The sequence below is a fragment of the Lithobates pipiens genome, unplaced genomic scaffold, assembly GCF_037356315.1.
Source record: "Lithobates pipiens isolate NorthernLeopardFrog02 unplaced genomic scaffold, aLitPip1_a1.2 Scaffold_18, whole genome shotgun sequence".
Lineage (NCBI taxonomy): Eukaryota > Metazoa > Chordata > Amphibia > Anura > Ranidae > Lithobates > Lithobates pipiens.
In genome coordinates, this window is record NW_027507758.1 from 420277179 (window position 1) to 420299655 (window position 22477).

At 41.6% G+C, this 22477-nt stretch overlaps 2 protein-coding genes across 2 annotated transcripts in view; one reads left to right on the top strand and one right to left on the bottom strand.

The window, feature by feature from the left end:
• Positions 1-21570, bottom strand: part of SERPINI1 (serpin family I member 1) — a 132388-nt gene extending 110818 nt beyond the window's left edge. The window contains exon 1 of the mRNA XM_077488029.1: positions 21404-21570. The gene's annotated coding sequence lies outside the window, so the exon portion shown is untranslated. The remainder of the gene's footprint in view (positions 1-21403) is intronic.
• A 143-nt stretch (positions 21571-21713) lies between these two features.
• PDCD10 (programmed cell death 10) overlaps positions 21714-22477 on the top strand; it is an 89136-nt gene continuing 88372 nt past the window's right edge. Inside the window, exon 1 of the mRNA XM_077488030.1 lies at positions 21714-21911. The gene's annotated coding sequence lies outside the window, so the exon portion shown is untranslated. The remainder of the gene's footprint in view (positions 21912-22477) is intronic.

A 22477-nucleotide genomic window follows, 5' to 3' on the forward strand; every position in this document is an offset into this window, starting at 1 on the left:
TCAACTGAAGGTACCTGAACAGATATGAATTGGGGAGGGCATATTTTGCTTTAAGGGAGTCAAATGTCTGGAGTACATCACCTTCAAATTTGGCTAAGATATTTTCTCCCTTTAGAAGCCCACACAATAGGGTCAGGACTCAAGAAAAATTTATTTAGGGAGAGATTATGCCATAGAGGCGTATGTGGTGAATAAGTAGTAGAGACAGTCATACATTGAGTGAGAGGGAGCGAGGCTAATCTACCTCTGTAAAGTATATTACATAGTGCTTCATAAGAGCCAAGCTGTTGTGCAGCCTCAAGCACCACCGCAGCATTGGTCTCATCAGCTTCCAACCAGTTGTGGGCCTGAGTAAGCAGAGCTGCAAGGTAATACGCAAATAAATTTGGACATGCTAAACAACCCTCGGTCCATGGCCATCAGCTGAAACCAAGGCCTGTGAGCCCCCGAAAGAAATTAGGTCACTGCGGACTCAAAATTGTCTAAAATATTTCCTAGGGATGCACACCAGGGCATGGCGAAGGATATACAATATAGAGGGTAGCAACTTCATTTTGATAAGATGAATTCTGCCCACGAGTGAGAAGTTGAGGTAGGACCACACTAATAAGCGCTGCTTTGATAGATTCAATAGAGGTAGTAAATTTAGGGTCACATAGTTGGATGCTTCAGGGGAGATCACTTCCCCCAAATATTTGGCAGAAGCAGTCCACTTAAGGGGCAAATCTGGGTCTGCCCTGGCCTCAGCCTCCTCATCTATGGGCAGGATCAGAGGTTTATCCCAGTGGACCTTCAAAGCTGTCAAGGGAGAATATAAAAAGCAGAGCAACGCCAGTGCTTCTTTAAGGGAAGGCCCAGGGTCATTTTAAAAGAGGACCATGTCAGCGTAAAGCGCAACTTTTTCAGTGATGGTACCTTCCTGAATGCCTTTAATGAGAGGGGAAATATGTATGGCTTGCGCTATTGGCTCCATCACTAGCGCAAACAGCGCTGGGACAATGGGCACTCGTCTGGTCCCTCTGCCAATGGGAAACACCTCTGATAACTCACCCCCAATTTAATATGTGCCATAGGGGCTTTGTATAGGATCTTGATCCAGTTACAAAACCGTGGACCAAAACCCATCACTTCTAACACAGTCGATATGCAGACCCAATCTACTGAATCAAAAGCTCTCTATTAGCCCTTGTACACACGGTCAGAGATTCCAACAACCAAATCCGTCTGAGTAATTCCGACGGATTAATTCCGGAAGTGATGTTGTATACACACGGTCGGACAAAGTTGTCGGAAAATCCAATTGTACATAATGTGATGACGTTATTTTGTTACAACGGGACTACGTTCAGGCTAGTAGCCAATAGCTTTGGTCTAGGAATTTGATCTGAGCATGCGTGGCACTTTGTCCGTCGGAGTAGGCTACACATGATCGGAGTATGTCCGATTGGAGCATTTTGTCGAAAAATTTTACCGGCAAGTTAGAAAAGTTGGTCCGTCGGATATTCCGATGGAAACAGTCCGATGGAGACCCCACACAGTCGGAACATCCGACAAAACGGTCCGATAACCAGAAACCTAGAGATTAATTCATCAGGGGGGAGCTGCAAGTGAGTCAGAACTCTGCATAGATTAATGTCAGTTGATTTCCCGGAGATAAAGCCAGTTCGATCAATACTAACCAAGGATGATAAGAATTTGGTCATTCTCGTTGCTAGCACTTTGGTCAGGACTTTATGATCATAATTCAAAAAGGGAAATTGGCCTATAGGACGCACAATACTTGGGTATGAGTATAATATGTGCCCGATACATAGAAGGGGCAAGGACTGCGACTCATAGCTCTCTGAAAAGACCTTGCATAGCCTGGGTGCTAGATGTTCAATTTGTAATTTATACCAATCCCCTGGTAACCCATCAGGCCCGGGCGTTTTATTAGGGGGAGAGGAGTTAATTGCTTTTTCTATTTCACAGATAGAAATTTCTGCGTCTAGTGAAGCAGCCTCCTCATCAGACAGGGTCAACAAGGAAAGAGTGCACAGAGTGTCTAGCAAGGATGAGAGGTCTGGAGAAGGGCACTGGTGATAAAAGGATTGAAAAAAAAAAAAACTTTGAAAATTACGTAATATCTCTGAGGTGTTAGTTATAGACTCTCCAGTGTCCGAAAGCAGTTTGGAAACAACCGTCAGATGCCGGGAGTCAGCAACAAGCTCACCAGCCTGTAAGGCAGCATCTGACTGAGGGAGGCAAGATGAAGTTCCAGGTCCCTACGGGCCTGTGCAAGCTTAGGGTAATTGTCCCCTATAGGGGAGGAGATGGACACAGCCGGTCACGTGGTAAAAGAGACATTTTGTATTGGATCTTTACACGGATCTGGGATGGGCTGTGTCTGAGTGACACCCCTCATCCCCGATCGCCGGGCCCCCAGGAGTGGCGAGAAACCAAGGAGGTCATATGATGCCCGCCCAGGATGGGAGATCCCATCTGCGGAAATGTCATATGACTATAGCCCGGTTTTGAAGTGGTTAATATTAAATATATATTAGGATTTTTATAACAGTTTACCTGTAAAATCCTTTACTTGGAGTACATCAAGGGACACAGAGCCACAGTAATTACTGTAATTGTTTATATGGCACCTTCAGGTGATTGACACTGGCACATCCTAGACAGGAAGTTCAACTCCACATATACCACCCCCCCCCCCCCTTACCGGGAGGAGTACCTCAGTCTTGTAGCAAAGCAATACACGTGTAACCAGAAAGACCTCCGTGTCCCTTGATGTACTCCAAGAAAAGGATTTCACAGGTAAACTGTTATAAAAATCCTATTTTCTTGATCGTACATCATGGGAAACAGAGTCACAGTAATTACTGTATGTCCCAGAGCAATGCTATTTGAGGGGAGGGAGATACAAGTAGGGTGCAATCAGACCTGAGGACCTATACCGCTTCCTGCAGCACACTGCGCCCAAAGGCAATATCCTCATGTCTTCTTACATACACAAGATAGAATCTGGTAAATGTATGGATTGAAGACCAGGTTTCAGCCTTGCAGACAGATGTGAGACATGGAGGCTTGGTGATGCACTGCCCACGAAAGCACCAACAGCCCTGGTGGAGTGCACTTTGATTTGAAAAGGTGGAACGTTCCTCTTCAAACCATAAGTTTGAATAAATTAATTGCCGAATGCACTTAGCAATAGCAGATTTCAACGCTGCCTGTCCTTTCCTAGGACCTTCAGGCAACACAAACAAAGCATCAGTTTTCCGAATCTGGGCAGTCGCTTCCAAATATTTGGGCTGTTCTCACTAGATCCAGAGAATGTAGTGGCTTTTCTTCCGTAGAACAGGATTCAGGAAAAAAAAATGAAGGTAGAACAATATCCTGGTTTAGATGAAAACCTGAACCCACCTTTGGCAAAAAAACTAGGATGAGGATGCAATACTACTCTATCATTGTGAATGATTAAATATGGCTCTTTACAAGAAAGAGCAGTCAATTCTGATACCCTTCTTTCAGAAGATATGGCTACCAGAAAAACTAGCTTCCTTCTCAACAGGACCAGGGGAATATGTTGTATTGGCTCAAAAGGCTGTTTCTGTAATGCCGACAGAACTAAATTCAAGTCCTAAGGGTTAAGGGGTGCTTTAACCAGTGGATTAAGCTGCGCTACCCCCTATATAAAGCGTTGGACCAAAAAATGCGAAGCAAGTGGTCGTTGAAACAAATCGATAAGGCCGCAACCTGACCTTTGATGGTATTCAAGGCCAGCTTAATTTTTAACCCCATTGTTTCTGAAAGGCAAGGATTCTACCTATGACATACTATCTGGGATGTCAACCCCTGTATTCACACTAGGAAACACACTCCTTCCAAACTCGATTAATGCAAGGAAGCCAGCTTCCAGAGTCATTTATTATAAAGGTAGATATCTCTGAGCCTGAAAGCCCACAATTCTTCAGAATGTGGGTTTCAATAGCCAAATCGTTAAATTTAGCGTTTGTAAAGGTAGGATGGAACACTAGTCCCTGCGGTAGCAGGTCTGGACGGGTCCATGGGGCCCCTATCGCCATTTTTACAATCTCTGCATACCAAAATCTTCTGGGCCACAAGAACTACCGACTTCTTTTCCTGCTTGATCCTGCGAAGAAGTCGGGGTAGCATCAGAATAGGAGGGAATGCATAAATCGGTGAGAACTGATCCCACGGTGTCACCGACGCATCTGTTCTGTAGGCGAGTGGATCCCTTGTTCTTGACACAAAGTTGTCCCCTTTGTTGTTGAACCTGGACGCAAACAGATCTACGTCCGGGATCCCCCATCTTTGGCATATAGCCTGGAATATGTCAGGGTGAAGAGACCATTCCCCTGGAAACAACTGCTGGCGCCTTAAGAAGCCTGCCTGCCAATTCTTTACCCCTGAAATGAAGATTGCCAATATGCACGGCACATGCTTTTCTGCCCAGGTTAGAATATGGTTTACCTCTCCCTGTTTTTTTTTTTTTTTTTTTTTAAAGAGACCTTACAATCACTTTCAAAATACTAACGTTTAAATTTTTTGAAGGGGACTGAAGACGCATCAACTTTTTTCTTTTTAAATTAAAATAATAATGGTAAACGTACCTGCTCTGTGCAGTGGTATTGCACAGAGCGGCCCCAACCCTCCTCTTCTCTGGTTCTCCGCTGACACTCTCGGCTCCTCCTCTTCTTGATGCGTCGCCATAGGAAGCTACTTGCTATGGGTGTGCACATGCTGGTTTGCTCCTCAGCCAGGCTGTGTGTGTCCATTGATACAAACACCTTGGTCCTGACCCCTTCTCATAGGATTTGATTGACAGCAGCAGGAGCAAGTGGCTCCCCCTTCCTCTCTTGTGAGGAGAGGAAGAGAGAGCAGTGCTGCTTCACTTGGGCACAATATGACTCTGGTAAGTAATTAGGGAGGTGAGGGGGCGATATAACCAATGGGACATTTTTTACCTTGCAGAGAATGCATTAAGGTAAAAAAATGTCCTGCCTTTAGAACTAAAAGAAGACGGATAGTGATATGTGAATAGCTTAATACACAAAGCATTCAAATGCAATGGGCACAAAAAAATACTTGGTACTTGGGTATAGACAGTGGGTGACCAGCAATAGAGAAACAAAAAGCTAACACTATAAGAGGCAAGAGAAGTAAAAAATGAATTTCTGGGGAAAATACAAAGTATCCGCCTAAGTATGAATTGAGTCATTTTGGGAGTGGGTACATTTGCAGTTATTTTGTTTGAGTTTATTGTTTAATATAAAAAAATTATAGCAGGAGATTTTACTGTATGTATCTGTGTAATATAACTGATCATTCCAGGGAGGAATTTTACAGAGTTAAAGAGTGGTGCCAGCAAGGATGGAAATGGAGAAGAATGCCATATAGATGAAGGCAGGTATGAAGAGAAGTGGAGGATGATCAGAGAGGAGAATGGGTATATTGGAAAGAAATGATCTGAGAAAAGGAAGGGCTTTGATGGAAGTTAGGAAGAATGATCACACAGAGGAGTGAGGACATGGATGGAGGCAGAGCACTGTAGAGTGGGAAAAGATACAGGATGTATACGATTCCTACACAAGTGTTTTCATTAATGAAGATGTGGGGAATGGCATAAGCAGTGTTTGTTCATTCTACATTGAGAACTATAGTTTCGTGTTTTCTTATCCTTCTGGTCAGTGATCTCCCTGGAAGCATTCAGCCAGCAGGCTTCTCCGTTTCCCCATAGACCATTACTGTCCCCTTATCAAGTAATTGTGAACTCATTATAGGCTGTCTAAAACTCTATTCCAGGCATTTTACCAATAACCTTCAGCAAGAGTGAAAAAAAAATAAATAATAATAATAATGGTCAATTGATGTTATATTGGGCAATACACTATGGTCATCCCAACCATGGCAATACCTGCCTGGAGTTCACATGTTCTCCCTGTGCTTGCGTGGGTTTAGTCCGGGTACTCCAGTTGCCTCCCACACTCCAAAGACAAAGCGTTTGTTACCCCAACACTTCATATTTTATATATGTGCCTGCTGTACCACGTACTTCTATGAGAAAGTATCCTGTTCTCTTTGTATTGCTTCCTTTGTGTGAAATCCCTGGTGTTCCCGCCAGTCCCTCATCTTTCCTATTAAAAACTGATTACACTAAGCAGGAGAGCAATCCGTGCTCAGTTTTCTAGCTGTGCTGGGAACTCTGTGTGTTCTCCTCCAATGATCAGAAATCCTGCACAGCCATTCACTAGGAAGCTCAGTGTACTGTTGCTTCTTCTCCCCCCAGCTCTTATGCAGCTGAGAACAGAGGGAATGTGATCATTTATAGAAAAAGGGGAGGGGAAAGGATTTATAATTTTTTTATAGCTATACAAAAATGGTTTGCCTTTCATTTCTATTTTAAACTGAATTGGTTGTTTTAAAAGGTGATCGTTTACAACCACTTTATTTGGCTCCTGTCTAAATTGGCCCTTGTATGTATATGAATAAGAGTCTAGGACCTCACACCATAAGCTCCTTGAGGGTAGGGACTGATGTGAATGTGAAATATATTGTATATATGTAAAGTGCTGTGTAAATTAGTACCTGTAATAAGTAAATAAATCAATAAATAAGTCTTCCAGGTTGAAAGACCCCCAACAGCACTTTACTGTGTGTGCAGGGCATCAGAACTCACCCCAAGCATCACTGCATACCAGGTGTAATGATACAGAAAGCACTGCTAATTTCATCAAGTCTATGCCATTTTATCCTCACAATTTCGCTTCCCTATAGTTCTGTGCTGAAAGCTGTGTGGTCTTATGCTCCCTGTTCCACTTCTTTTATGTGGGATCCCTTTGCCCAACTCTCTGCTGTGACATACCCTGCAGGAGCAGGGGCTGCAGCGGGTATCTAGAAGGTGAGGAAAATCTGTAAAGGTAAAAGGCACCAGAGGGCATCTTCTACATAATGATAGGATGAGTTTAGTTTGGGGGTTAGTATGGGCTCGCCGTTTAGTATGGGGGTTAGTACAGGCTCACTCTTTAAAGTGCATTTGTATCCAGATTGAAGACATTAAAGTATATGCAGGTTTCCTGAAAAGTGAACAAGCAAACAAACCCTTACTGACCTTTCTAGTTACTTGTAGTGTGATGTAATTCGTTTTTAGCAGACATGGGAGTAAGTCACACATGTGCAAGTCACAAGCAAGTCTCAAGTCTTAACCTTCAAGTCTCAAGCAAGTCCCAAGCAAGTCCCAAGTTACTGTGGCGAAAAGCAAGCAAGTCAAGTCGAGTCCCTGCTAGAAGTCAAGCAAGTCAAGTCGAGTCCCTGCTAGAAGTCAAGCAAGTCAAGTCGAGTCGAGTCCCTGCTAGAAGTCAAGCAAGTCAAGTCGAGTCCCTGCTAGAAGTCAAGCAAGTCAAGTCATTTATTTTGGTCAAGTCAAAATACTGATCTACCCCATTTCCACCTTTAAATGAGTTAAAAAAAAGTCAGTGTTCAGGAAAGCACCCTATACATTTATAGTCAGTGGTAGTTGTATTATGCCCTGATACAAATAACATTTAATTACAGTGCAGGTCAGTGTGATCATCACTATGATCAGCTAGCACTTATGTACAAGTTTCATATAAAAACACAATTTTTAACATATGTAAAACAAGTGACCTAATGGACAATTCTGAGCGAGATTCTTTTTGAACCAAAGATGTGTGCTTTATTTTTTGATTGTGCATTGTACTACAGCAGAATTAAAAAAACATACTACCGGTATATAAAAAAAATACTATGCATATACAATGTACTAAACCTAGTACTGGCAAGATATCTTCTCTATTAAAGAAGAGCATTTCCCAGCATTCAGTGTTCTGCCTATCATGGACATCCGCTCATCCTCATAACACAGACGAGGATGTCCACGATAGGCTGAACACTGCCTGCTGTGAAATTGAGTGTTACGCCTACCACAGACGAGGAGGCGTAGCTTTTGAACACTGCATGACACGCTGATCAGTTGGCAGACAGCGGCTTGCGGTGGTTAGTGTGTTAGTGGTGATTTCGGTTAGGGGTAGTGTTAGTTAGTGGTGGTAGTGTTATGGTGCCAACTTGCCAAGTCATTGCAAGTCATATAGCCCAAGTCAAAGTCAAGCAAGTCAGTAGTGACAAGTCAAAGTCAAGTCGAGTAATTTATTAAATTCAGACAAGCAAGTTGCAAGTCCTCAAACAGGTGACTCAAGTGTGACTTAAGTCAAGTCATGTGACTCACGACCCCCACCTCTGGTTTTTAGGCTTGTTTTAAGGTGCTTTTATAGCTTGCTCATAGAATACAAATACTTTAGTGTGTAAATTCTGGGCACGAGCTCACTTTGCTATTGCACATGGATCTTCTTTTACTACAATTGCCTTTGTCCGGCTCTGCTTTATAATAGAGGTAGTTGAAAGAGTGAGCCACGTTACTATAGAGTGGATGTGAAAATACTATCATTAGTATCATTTAGACCAGGGGTCTCAAACTGGTGGCCCTCCAGCTGTTGCGGAACTACAAGTCCCATCATGCCTCAGCCTGTGGGAGTCATGCTTGTAACTGTCAGCCTTGCAATGCCTCATGGGACTTGTAGTTCCGTAACAGCTGGAGGGCCGCCAGTTTGAGACCCCTGATTTAGACAGTAACATTTTGTGGATGTACATTCCACTACACCTAAAAACAGTCAAAAAGACAAATGTGACACATAACTTGTGAAAAGAACACAGTAATGGTGGTGAAGAGCTAAAAAATAAAGAAATAAAAAACACTTGTCAGTGGTGTGAATATACACTGTATTTATATCAGAAACTATCTTTGCCACTTCCAGAGAGCATAAGATTTATAAGGCATGAGCAAAACTGTGAGCAGCAAGAAAACATTAGGAAGTGTGAAAGGCTTTCATGTGTACAAGTGACAATTCAAAAGGAAGAACAAAGCTGTTAAATACGAGGGCAGTCTCAATTTGACAATTTACTGGTAGCAAAGCCCCATGAAATTTACATCTGCAATAAAACCTAGCAATTTTCAGGAAATATTTAAATTGTGATTTCATGAAAAATAAAGTATATTTGCAAGCAGCATTCAATAAAATGACATTATGCATTTAATACAGACAGACACATTATACTGTGTGTGTGTGTGTGTGTGTGTGTGTGTGTGTGTGTGTGTGTGTAATAGATATAGATATATATATATATATATCTCTTTACAATTTTGGCCTTTTGGTCCTCTCACAATTTGAATGTAATGTAAAAAGATTTGCTCTGCTAGCTGTGTGCCTAATATTACCTCCTGATTGATTAACCACTTCAGCCCCGGACCATTTTGCTGGTCAAAGACCAGACCACTTTTTGCGATTCAGCACTGCGTCGCTTTAACTAACAATTGCGTGGTCGTGCGACGTGGCTCCCAAACAAAGTTGATGTCCTTTTTTTCCTCACAAATAGAGCTTTCTTTTGGTGGTATTTGATCACCCCTGTGGTTTTTATTTTTTGCGCTATAAACAAAAATAGAGCGACAATTTTGAAAAAAAATGCATTATTTTTTACTTTTTGTTAGAATAAATATACCCCAAAAAAATATATAAAAAAAAAAAAAAATGTTTTGCCTCAGTTTAGGCCGATACGTATTCTTCTACATATTTTTGGTAAAAAAAAAAAAAATCACAATAAGTGATTGGTTTGCGCAAAAGTTATAGCGTTTACAAAATAGGGGATAGTTTTATGGCATTTTTATTAATATTTTTTTTTTTTTTTTTTTTTACTAGTAATGGCGGCGATCAGCTTTTTTTATTGTGACTGCGACATTATGGCGGACACATCGGACATTTTTGACACATTTTTGGGACCATTGTCCAATCACATGGAGCAGAGATCAACGTCACTAGTTGCTAGGCAGAACGGGGAAATGCTGTTTACAACGGCATTTCCTCGTTCAGCCGCCCCGTGAGACGATCACAGGTATGCCCGCGGCGATCGAGCACACGAGCACGCCGCCGCCGGCGGCATTAAAGATTGGACGTACCTGTACGCCAATATGCCTGCCCGTGCCATTCTGCCGACGTACATCGGCGTGCGCTGGTCGGGAACCGGTTAATTGCCAGATTCAACCCACACCCAACAGTATAAAAACAAGGCCTTCTTTATGGGGGAACACATACAGGTGGCTGCACATACAGGGGTTCTTTCAAAGAAGTGGGGTTCTTTAGATAAGTGGCACTTCTGCTCTTGCACTTCAGCGATTTGCACAAAGCAATCCACAGCAGATGACCTCATTTCCAAATTATTTCACCTTCCTCTCTGCTTACAAAGCCATCCACAATTCTGCCCCCAACTACATCACTAGCCTACTCTCAAAATACCAACCTAATCGCCCACTTCTTTCCTCCCAAGACCTCCTGCTCTCCACCTTCCTCATCACCTCCTCCCATATCCACCTCCAGGACTTCTCCCGAGCCTCGCCCATCCTTTGGAACTCACTACTATTCTGTCAGAATGTCTCCAAATGTATCCACTTTTAGGCGATCCCTTAAAACTTTCCTCTTCAGAGAAGCCTATCCTGCCTCCCTCTAAAAACTGTTGGCGCTATATAAATCCTGTATAATAATAAAAAAAATTATATTATAATAGAGATTATATATATATATATATATCTCATTTATTCTATATTTTCATATTCTTATTCTATCTCACACACATACAATATCTCACCAAAGTGAGTACACCCTTTACATTTTTTGTAAATATTTTATTATATCTTTTCATGTGACAACACCGAAGAAATTACATTTTCCTACAATGTAAAATAGTGAGTGTACAGCTTATATAACAGTGTAAATTTGCTGTCCCCTCAAAATAACTCAACACACAGCTATTATTAATGTCCAAACCGTTGGCAACAAAAGTGAGTACACCCCTTAGTCAAAATGTCCAAATTTGGCCCAATTAGCCATTTCCCTCCCCGGTGTCATGTGACTCGTTAGGGTTACAAGGTCTCAGGTGTGAATGGGGAGCAGGAGTGTTAAATTTGGTGTTATCACTCTCACTCTCTCATACTGGTCACTGGAAGTTCAACATGGCACCTCATGGCAAAGAATTCTGAGGATCTGAAAAAAAAAAAAAAATTTTGCTCTACATAAATATGGCCTAGGCTATACGAAGATTGTCAAGACCATGAAACCGAGCTGCAGCACGGTGGCCAAGACCATACGGTGTTTTAACAGGACAGGTTCTACTCAGAACAGGCCTCACCATGGTTGACCATAGAAGTTGTGTGCACATGTTCAGCATCATATCCAGAGGTTGTCTTTGGGAAAGGAGTGCTGGCATCATTGCTGCAGAGGTTGAAGGGGTGGGGGGGGTCAGCTTGTCAGTGCTCACACCATACGCCAAACACTGCATCAAATTGGTCTGCATGGCTGTCTTCCCAGAAGGAAGCCTCTTCTAAAGGTGATGCACAAGAAAGCCCGCAAACAGTTTGCTGAAGACAAGCAGACTAAGGACATGAATTACTGGAACCACGTCCTGTGGTCTGATGAGACCAAGATAAACGTATTTGGTTCAGATGGTGTCAAGTGTGTGTGGCATCAACAAGGTGAGGAGTACAAAGACAAGTGTGTCTTACCTACAGTCGAGCATGGTGGTGAGAGTGTCATGGTCTAGGGCTGCATAAGGGCTGCCGGCACTGGGGAGCTACAGTTCATTGAGGGAACCATGAATGCCAAAATGTACTGTGACATACTGAAGCAGAGCATGGTCCCCTCCCTCCGGAGACTGGGCCACAGGGCAGTATTCCAACATGATAATAAACCCAAACACACCTCCAAGATGACCACTGCCTTGCTAAAGAAGCTGAGGGTAAAGGTGATGGACTGGCCAAGCATGTTTCTAGACCTAAACCCTATTGAGCATCTGTGGGAGGAGTGCAAGGTGTCTAACATCCACCAGCTCTGTGATGTCATCATGGAGGAGTGGAAGAGGACCCCAGTGGCAACCTGTGAAGCTCTGGTGAACTCCATGGCCAAGAGGGTTAAGGCAGTGCTGGAAAATAATGGTGGCCACACAAAATATTGACACTTTGGGCCCAATTTTAAATGTTTCACTTCGGGGTGTACTCCCTTTTGTTGCCACCGGTTTAGACATTAATGGCTGGGAGTTATTTTGAGGGGACAGCAAATTTACGCTGTTGTACACTCACTACTTATATAATGCCAACAGTTTGCACAGCAAAATGTTAGGGCAGACAGTACAACACAGAGAAATCGGAGGGCTCTGCTCGTTAGTGGGGAGAGGGACTAATATATATATATATATATATATATATATATATATATATATATATATATATATATATATATATATATATATATATATATATATATATATATATATATATATATATATATTTTAGAAGCAATTGAACAGGTTGCAGCATAGGCAAGGCACTTTATTCAGTGCAAGGCACAGGTCATAGCGTCTACTGTAACCTTAGACATGCATATCTGTGCTTTAACCTGAGGGCCTTACCTCAATAGAATGTATATGGAGGCCAACATTGATGGCTTCTCCTGATGTGCCACACACTGCCTGTATTGCGACAGCACAATCGGTAATTTTTAGGCAATTTCTGCTTTTACAAAGCTCAGAAAAAAGATCAAATGATCAAAGTGACCTACAACCAGTAGAGGTCGACCGATATATCGGCCGGCCGATATATCGGCCGATATTTGCCGTTTTTTAAATAATCGGCATCGGCCGATTTGTGCTGATAAAAAGCCGATTTAGAACTACAGCGGGACTTAGACTGTCTTCTATACAGAAGTCATTTCAAAGTTGACTGAGTCGTCATAGCAACCCTTTCCTCCACTCTGGGCAGGCTGCCAAGAAAAGAACTAAATGATACAATGTTTACACTTGAATGAATTAGGTCATCTCTGTGTGTAGAAGTTCTCAGTTTAACCATTTAAAGACAAAATCTTTTCTGACACTTGTTGCTTACAAGTAAAAATCCTGTATTTTCTGCCAGAAAATCACTTAGACCCCGCAAAAATGATATATATTTTTTTAGCAGAGATCCTAGGGAATAAAATAGCGGTTGTTGCAATATTTTATGTCACACGGCATTTGCACAGAGGTCTTTCAAATGCATTTTTTTGGGAAAAAAATACACCATTTAAAAAATAAAAATAAAATAAAAACAGTAAAGTTAGCCCATTTTTTTTTTTGTCCAAAAGTTTTGACTACCTGTTTTTATTTAATATATATATATATATATATATATATATATATATATATATATATATATATATATATATATATATATATATATATATATATATATATATTTTTTTTTTTATCTAAATCATACATACAAGTAAACTGATTGGAGGTTTGTTTTGTTTAATAAATGTTTAAGTGTAAGAAATTTTCTGTATCACGTATGAAGTTGCTTTCACACTGGAGCGGCCAGGCGTTGATGGTAAAACGCAAGTTTTAGCGGCTCTTTACCATCATTTTAGCGGTGCTATTTGGCTGCTAGTGGGGCACATATAACCCAGCTAGCGGCCAAGGAAGAGGTTAAATGAGCCCATGAAGCACCGCTGCCAAATCGCATTGCATGCACTCCGGCAGTGATGCCCATTCATATCAATGGGCAGGAGTGGTGGAGGAGCGGTATACACCACTCCAAACGTGCTGCTTGCAGGACTTCTTTTTAAGATCCTGCCAGCGCATCGCCTCAGTGTGAAAGCACTCTGTCTTTCACACAGACTGCAGGGGAGCCGTTTTCGCAGGCACTTTACAGGCGCTATTTTTAGCCCAAAAGCGCCTTAAAACGCCCCAGTGGGAAAGGTGTGTTAGATCAAGGGGGATTAAAAATAAATAAAATCGGCCTAACATATCGGCCCAAAAAAATCTGCATCATATATCGGCTATCGGCCGCCATGATTTCTAAATATCGGCATCGGCATCGGCCAGAGAAAAACCCATATCGGTCGACCTCTAACAACCAGCAATTTGAATTATTTCACAGTTCTAATAGAAAGTGCTGGTGGCAGTTTGCCTTGATCAATCCACCTGTTGTTGAAAGCTAATTCAAAGTGCTTGATATTGCCTTAAAATTAGCATGTGGATTATCAGCATTACATCATCTCCCAGCTCCCCGAGAATGCATAACAATAGTAAAGAACAAAACCCCATAGTTAAGAGGGAAAAACAAAAACCTCATTGTTATGCACACTCAGAAACTGGGGGACAATTAGGTCACATGATTTAGGGCTCATTCATACCAGGAGAGCTGGGAGCATTGCTACTTAAAGTGGTTGTAAAGGCTGAAGGTTTGTGACCTTGATGCATTCTATGCATGAAGGTTAAAAACCTTTAGTGTGTAGCTCCCCCTTATCCCCCCTAATACTTACCTAAGCCCAAGCTCAATCTAGTGACATGCACAAGACCCAAGGTTCTTCCTCCTGATTGGCTAAGATGCAGCAGCAGGAGCCATTGGCTCCTGCTTAGAGGTGCACCAAAATTTCGGGCCACCGAAAACTGTATTTTTTCATTCAGCCAAATGAAAAAAAAAAAACAGCCAATACCAAAAGAAAGCATAAAGGTAAAAAACCTTGAGCCTTTAAATACTACTTTAAGATTTCAGACCTGGAGAAAGTACAACTCAAAGGGATATACGTATAAAGCCGTGCACCTTACATTTACGAAAAAGTCTCTGCAGGTAAATTTTCCCTGTGCATGTGTTTTAAACGACAGTGAATGTTTTGTGAAAACCAAATTCATGTATTTATTAATAGAGAAACTACACGCGTTTCATCTGTAGTTCTAATACCGTAGTATAAGATTAAATATTTCTATTATTGAATTTCTCAGGCATTCTATGCATGAAGGTAAAAATAAAATTGCTGTGTGCAGCAGCCCCCAGCCCCCCTTATACTTACCTGAGCCCCATCTCAGTCCAACGATGTGCATGAGAGCAGCAGCTCTCCTGGGTCACTTCCTCATTGGCTGAGATGGCAGTGGGTGCCATTGGCTCCTGCTACTGTCAATCACAGCCAATAAGGAGAGAGTGGGGCAGGGCCAAGCCACGCACAATGTGTGAATGAAACACACAGAGCAGGGGCTTGGGAGCGAGCAAGCAAGCTGCTTCTATGGGGGCACTTGGCAGGAGGGAGGGGCCAGGAGCACCAGTAGGGGACCCGAGAAGAGGAGGATCCAGGGTACTCTGTGCAAAACCACTGCTTATATTAAAAAAACTGCCTTTTATATCACTTTAAAGAATATGAACCCAGCATCTCATATTCCTGATATGTGCCTGCTGTACCCTGTAATGTATGAAAAAGTATCCTTTTCTCTTTGTATTGCTTCCTTTATGTGAAATTCCTGCCAGTCCCTCTGCTTTCCTATTAAAAACTGACCACACTAGGCATGGCAGCACAGTGTAGTCGGTTATCTAGCTGTGCTGGGAACTCAGCCCGCTCTCCTCCAATGATCAGACTTGTCTCGACACCCCCAACCCACCCCTGTATAGCCATTCACTGGGAAGACCAGAGTGATGCTGCTTCTTCTCCTTCAGCTCTTAGACAGTTGATAAGCGAGGGTATGTGATCACTTATAAAAAAAACAAAAAAAAAAAAACGTAACTACATTTAATGTGATAGACCAACAAAGTGGCACATAATTGTGAAGTAGAAGAAAAATGATAAATGGTTTTCCAATTATTTTACAAATAAATATGTGAAAAGTGTGGTGTGCATTTGTATTCAGCCCCCCTGAGTCAATACTTTGTAGAACCACCTTTTGCTGTAATTACAGCTGCAAGTCTTTATGGGGATGTCTCTACCAGCTTTGCACATCTAGAGAGAGTAATCTTTACCCATTCTTATTTGAAAAATAGCTCAAGCTCTGTCAGATTGGATGGAGAGCATCTGGACAGAAATGTTCAAGTCTTGAAACAGATTCTCAATTGGATTTAAATCTGGACTTTGACTGAGCCATTCCAATACATGAATATGCTTTGATCTTAGACCCCTTTCACACCACACCGCCCATAGCGCGGGCGGTAAAACGCCGCTATTTTTAGCGGCGTTTTACCGCCGGATTTGTGGCGCATTTCGCCCGCTAGCAGGGCGCTTTTACCCCTGCTAGTGGCCGAGAAAGGGTTAAAACCGCCAGCAATATGCCGCAATAATGGCGTTTTGCCGGTGGTATTACAGCGCTGCCCCATTGATTTCAATGGGGAGGAGTGGTAAACACACAGCTCCTTCAAAGCTCCAAAGAAGCTGCTGGCAGGACTTTTTCCTGACGTCCTGCCAACGCACCGCTGTAGTGTGAAAGCCCTCGGGGCTTTCACACTACACACAATGGTGCAGCTTCTTTAGGGCGGATTGCAGGCGCTATTTCTAACGCTATAGCGCCTGCAAAAAACGCCCTGGTGTGAAAGGGGTCTAAACCATTCCATTGCATCTCTGGCTGTATGTTTAGGGTCGTTGTCCTGCTGGAAGGAGGAGCAATGTACAGACATTACCGCACGCTACGTCCCACTGTTTGTAGCACGGGGCCGTGTATACTACAGCCGGCCAGTCGCAATTTGACTTATTGAAATTTCTACTTGTTTTCTTGTATGCCTATGGCGTTTGTTTTTTTAATAATAAATATCCAGCGGGTTTTATCTACTTTTTGTCTATTTCTAAGTCACATTTTTTTTTTTTTTTTGGATACGAATACAGAATTTTTGATCACCAATGAGATATAATATTTTTTAAACAAAAATTATTTCCATTTATTGTGAAGTTTATATATATGAGAATAACATCCACTCTGTTTTTTTAAGGTCACAAGAGTGCAACCTTTTTTTGTTTTCATTGTATTTTGTGTGTATCCCATTTTGTGTTGCAGCTATTTAAGTTTAGTTTATGGTCCAGCACAGTTTTTTTTCTTTTGCTATATATTACTTCTAATATTGCCCTGCATTTGGCTCTATCCACCTTCTCATCAACTCTGACCAGCCTCCCTGTCCCATCTGAAGAAAAGCATCCCCACAACATGATGCTGCCACCACCATGTTTCACGGTAGGGATGGTGTGCAGTGTTCGTTTTTCACCACACATAGAGTTTTGCTTTTAGCCCAAAAAGTTCAATTTTGGTCTCATCTGACCAGAGCACCTTCTTCCACGTTTGTTGTGTCCCCCCACATGGCTTTTTTTTTCGCAAATTAGACTTTTTATGGCTTTCATCAATGACTTTCTTCTTGCCACTCTTCCATAAAGGCCAGATTTGTGGAGAACACGACTAATAGTTGTCCTGTGGACAGATTCTCCCACCTGAGCTGTGGATCTCTGCAGCTCCTCCAGAGTTACCATGGGCCTCTTAGCTGTTTCTCTGAATAATTCTCTCCTTGCCCGGCCTGTCAGTTTAGGTGGATGGCCGTGTCTTGGTAGGTTTGCAGTTGTGCCATACTCTTTCCATTTTCAGATGATGGATTTAACAGTGCTCCGTGAGATGTTCAAAGCTTAGGATATATTTTTTTTTATAACCTATCCCTGCTTTAAACGTGTCCACAACTTCAAGTGGTGTGATCCACGTGTCTGGTGTGATCCTTGGCCTTAGTGATGCTGTTTGTTCACGAATGTTCTCTAACAAACCTCTGAAGGCTTCACAGAACAGCTGTATTTATACTGAGATTAAATTACAGACAGGTGAACTCTATTTACTAATTAGGTGAATTCTGAAGGTAATTGACTCCACTAGATTTTAGTTAAGGGTATCAGAGTAAAGGGGGCTGAATACAAATGCACGCCACACTTTTCACATATTTATTTGTAAAAAAAAAAAAAAAAAAAAAAAAAAAAAAAAAAAACTTTAAAAATTATTTATTATTTTCCTTCTACTTCACAATTACGTGCTACTTTGTGTCGTTCTATCACAATAAAATACATTTACGTTTTTGTTTGTAACATGACAAAAATGTGAAAAATTTCAGAGTATGAATACTTTTTCAAGGCACTGTAAATGAGAGAGAATATATATATATATATATATATATATATATATATATATATATATATATATATATATATATATATATATATATATATATATATTCATTTCTATTTTAAACAAAATAGTTTGTTTTAAAATGTGAGGGTTTATATATGGTTTAAACATAGTTTTATATTGTTAGGGCAACCCAGTTTGCAGCTGTGTATTAATATTACCCAATGGCCAGATTGTAAAGCTCGGCTGAGCTGGAGAACATGAAAAACAACAGAAAATAAATGACGGGAGACAGAACCTCTCAGAGAAGGCATTTGGAGTCATTCTGCCTGGTTCTATAATAAGAAAAAATAGAGGTGATTTACGTTATAGACCTGTTTTTCAAGAAGAGCAAGATTTCTTTAGCAGCGAAATCAACTTTATTGAACAATTTTTCCTGACTGCAGAAACCAGTACATTGTGAACAGGTAGCAAATAGAGAGCACTAGGATCCCTGGTTCAAATCTTGGCCAGGGCACCATCTGCATGGAGTTTGCAAGTCCTCCCTGTGCTTCTGCTGGTTTCCAAAGACATGATCAACCCTTCTTATTTGCATGCTCTTGGGACCACAATGTAGCAATCACACGTGCACAGCCAATTTGCGCAAAAAAAGAAAAAAAAAAAAAAAAAGGAGGGGGAACAAAAAGGTAATAATAATGTTTATACAGTGCCTTGAAAAACTATTCATACCCCTTGACATTTACACATTTTTTCATGTTACAACCAAAAAACATAACTGTATTTTATGTGATAGACCAACACAAAGTGGCACAGAATTGTGAAGTGGACAGAAAATGATAAATGGTTTTCCAATTTTTTTTTTTTACAAATAAATACGTGAAAAGTGTGGTGTGCACTTGTATTCAGCCCCCCTGCGTCAATACTCTTCGCACAAAAAAAATTAAAAAAAAAAAAAAAGGAAGGAGGGGGGAACAAAAAGGTAATAAATAATATTTATACATTGCCTTGAAAAAGTATTCATACCCCTTTTTTGTGCGAATTGGCTGTGCACGTGTGATTTCTACATTGTGGTCCCAAGAGCATGCAAATAGGAAGGAAGGGTCAAGAAAAGACTTGGTGACCAACTTTTTACAAGAACAAAAAAAAAAAAGTTGCCAAGAGCATTCTATGAAAAGTATCATTGCTACTTGAGAAAATCCTTATATATTTTAATGAGTGGCCTAAAAAAAAAAAAAAAAAAAAAAACCATTATCAAACTGAATACATATTACCAATGGTCTATGGGTAGCTATTCTACCAAAGTAGCACACACTTTCATTTATATTCACATCATGGTTTCTTTTGTTATTTTCTTGCATCAGTGACTTAGAAAAGAAGTTACTCAAACCAGATTTACAAATAGAAGATGTTGTCTACAAAATATTTTGATCCTTTATAAACTGATTTCTCATCCAATACAATAAACATGCCACAGTTTGGTGCTGTACTTTCCATGCGTGTGTGTGTGTGTGAGATATTTATGGGAATATATAATATATATTCCCATAAATGAGGACCAACTTTGTTTCTACGAAAAAAAAAATAAAAATTAAAAAAAAAAAAAAATATATATTATATATATATATATATATATATATATATATATATATATATATATATATATATATATATATATATATATATATATATATATATATATATATATATATATATATATATATATAAATATAAATTTCTTCATAGAAAAAAAGTTGGTCCTCATGTATGGGAATTGAAAATATATATATCATTTATTTTATTTTTAATTTTTTTCATATTTTCTATTCCCATATATGAGGACCAACTTTGTTGCTATGAAGAAAATAAATATATATATTTATTTTCTTCATAAAAACAAAGTTGGTCCCCATGTATGGGAATAAAAAATTATATATATATATATATATATATATATATATATATATATATATATATATATATATATATATATATATATATAATTATAATGTGTGAACAAAATTGGTTCTACTGTCTGGGCATAGAAACCATGTTGCCATGATCATTTTTATTTATGTTTTTCAGAAGTAAAGTTGGTTGTGCACAGATTTAACACTTAATTGTTTATTGATTGAGTTATTCATCAGACAGGGATCTGTTATATCCTGGAGAAATATTAACTCTTTTTTAGACTTCCATTTGGATTTCTGAATACAGACTTAAGGGATCATTAAGGTTTTAATTATTTTACAAAGTCCCATTAAACCTAAAGCAAGCATTTACTATATTGCAGCTTCCCATCTCTTAGATGTGGCTGCATTCAGTTTCTTTTTTAGTCTTTCTTCCATTTATTTTCCCCCGGCCAGTAAGTTTGTGTTTTTTAATCAACACAAGCTGTCCTGCAAATGTAGCAGTTACAAGGATGAGACAAACCAGTAACCACTGGCAGGGCTGATCATCTTTTATAAATGAAAAGCCTTTATCTCAAAAGCAAAATAATGGTTCGCTGTACGTGCTTATAAAGCGCAAGCTGGAGTTTAGCTTCAATTTGTTGGTGTATTTCAATCTGCTAGTATATCTAAGGCAGCCCATACAAGAGTCTGTTTTTTTTTTTTATGTTCAATTGGCGAATTAAATGGAAAAAACTGTCCCGATTCCCCCATGCAAACATTCCAGGATGGGGGAATCCTCCCTGTTGAATCTTAACTGTAATAGTGGGGAGACTGCTTCTGCTGTCAGAATACAGGATTAGCATGGCAGGCTATAGCCAGCAGCACCGATCATGCAGGGAACACCCGACAGGGCGGTTGTACAGACATTTCTAGAAAAACAGTGCTCACACATGGATTAAAATGTGGTCCCTGCTAAACTGGATGAATATTGTTCTATATGGCCCATTTAACACTCCCCTTTCCCCAGACTGACATTGCTGCTGTTCCTCCTGTGCTCCTTCCCGCAGAGTGGGGGCAATCTAATACAGGACGTGTGTCACAGGCTAGATCAGCAAGTGAAAATGGAGGGGGGAACCTTAAAAAAGAAAAACGAATGCAGCCACCCCATCTAATGATAGGTAAACTGCAATAGATTCCATTTGTGTTTTGGGATTAATACTGCTTTAGGTGTATAGTGCTGACTAGAAGTTGTTGAGTAGTATAGGTGTAGTAGTATGATAGAGTATTGTGGGGCCCATGGTAGTGATAGGTGAGGTGTATTCTCCAGATGTATGGTGTGTGGAGGTGAGACGAGGGAATACAGAACCCTGTCTGATGGCACAGGTCGTGCTGTGACAAGGCTTGTGGTCACCATGGAGATCGGGGCAGTAATAAAGAAGGATGACAGGTGTATATGCCCCCTCCTATAATCCATCAGTCAGTAGTACCCGCTCAGTAGTACATACCCCAGCTCCCGAAGATGCTGCGCCGCCTCCTTCTCCCTCCAGCTGACTGCAGGCTCAGCCTCCCTGCCTCAGCACTGCTTTTCCCATAGAGCCCACATGTTGCCATCCGACGGCCAATCCTCTGCTGGCCGCCCACACCCCCGCCGCCTATTGGTGGTCAGCTCCGCTCTATCTCCCTGACTTCCGCTGCCTATTTGACAAGCCGCATGTTTGTTATGACAGGCGGAGGCCGCGCACAGCCTCTTGGGAAGTGTAGTTCCCCGGCCCGGGCATAGTGGCGCTGTTCAGCCAGCAGACGACTACACATCCCGCCGTCCCTGCCGCTGTCTCCTCCGTATGTGGTAGGCACGCCCCCTCGAAAGGTAAACTCGGCCGACTAATTCCGGGCAACGCCTTACTTCTTCTTCAGGACGGCGGACACTTCCTAGAGCGGACTTCCGGTGCCAGGGGAAGCGAGAGCGGAGGACGGAACAGGGGGGGTTTGCCGATCCCGCTGGCCGGATCACAGGTACGAGACTTCCCTCCCCTCTGTCCATTGCACTGGCCGCTGCTGACTAATGCTAATCCCGGGCCTGGAGGTGTCTGCTAATCCCTGCTGGCCTCATTACAACCCGGCCTGACACCACCACAGTCCTTCCTGACACAGGCCTGGCCTCATTGTGTCATCGTACACCACAGCATACCTATCACAGAGGGGAAGAGGCTGGAGGAACGAGGCAGAGGGGAAGAGGCTGGAGGAACGAGGCAGAGGGGAAGAGGCTGGAGGAACGAGGCAGAGGGGAAGAGGCTGGAGGAACGAGGCAGGGGGGAGGCTGGAGGAACGAGGCAGGGGGATGGGAAGGCAGGGGGGGAGGCTGGAGGAACGAGGCAGGGGGGAGGCTGGAAGAACGAGGCAGTGGGATGGGAAGGTAGGGGGGAGGCTGGAGGAACGAGGAGGGGAGGCTGGAGGAACGAGGAGGGGAGGCTGGAGGAACGAGGCGGGGAGGCTAGTGGAACAAGGGAGGCTGGAGGAACGAGGCAGTGGGATGGGAAGGTAGGGGGGAGGCTGGAGGAACGAGGAGGGGAGGCTGGAGG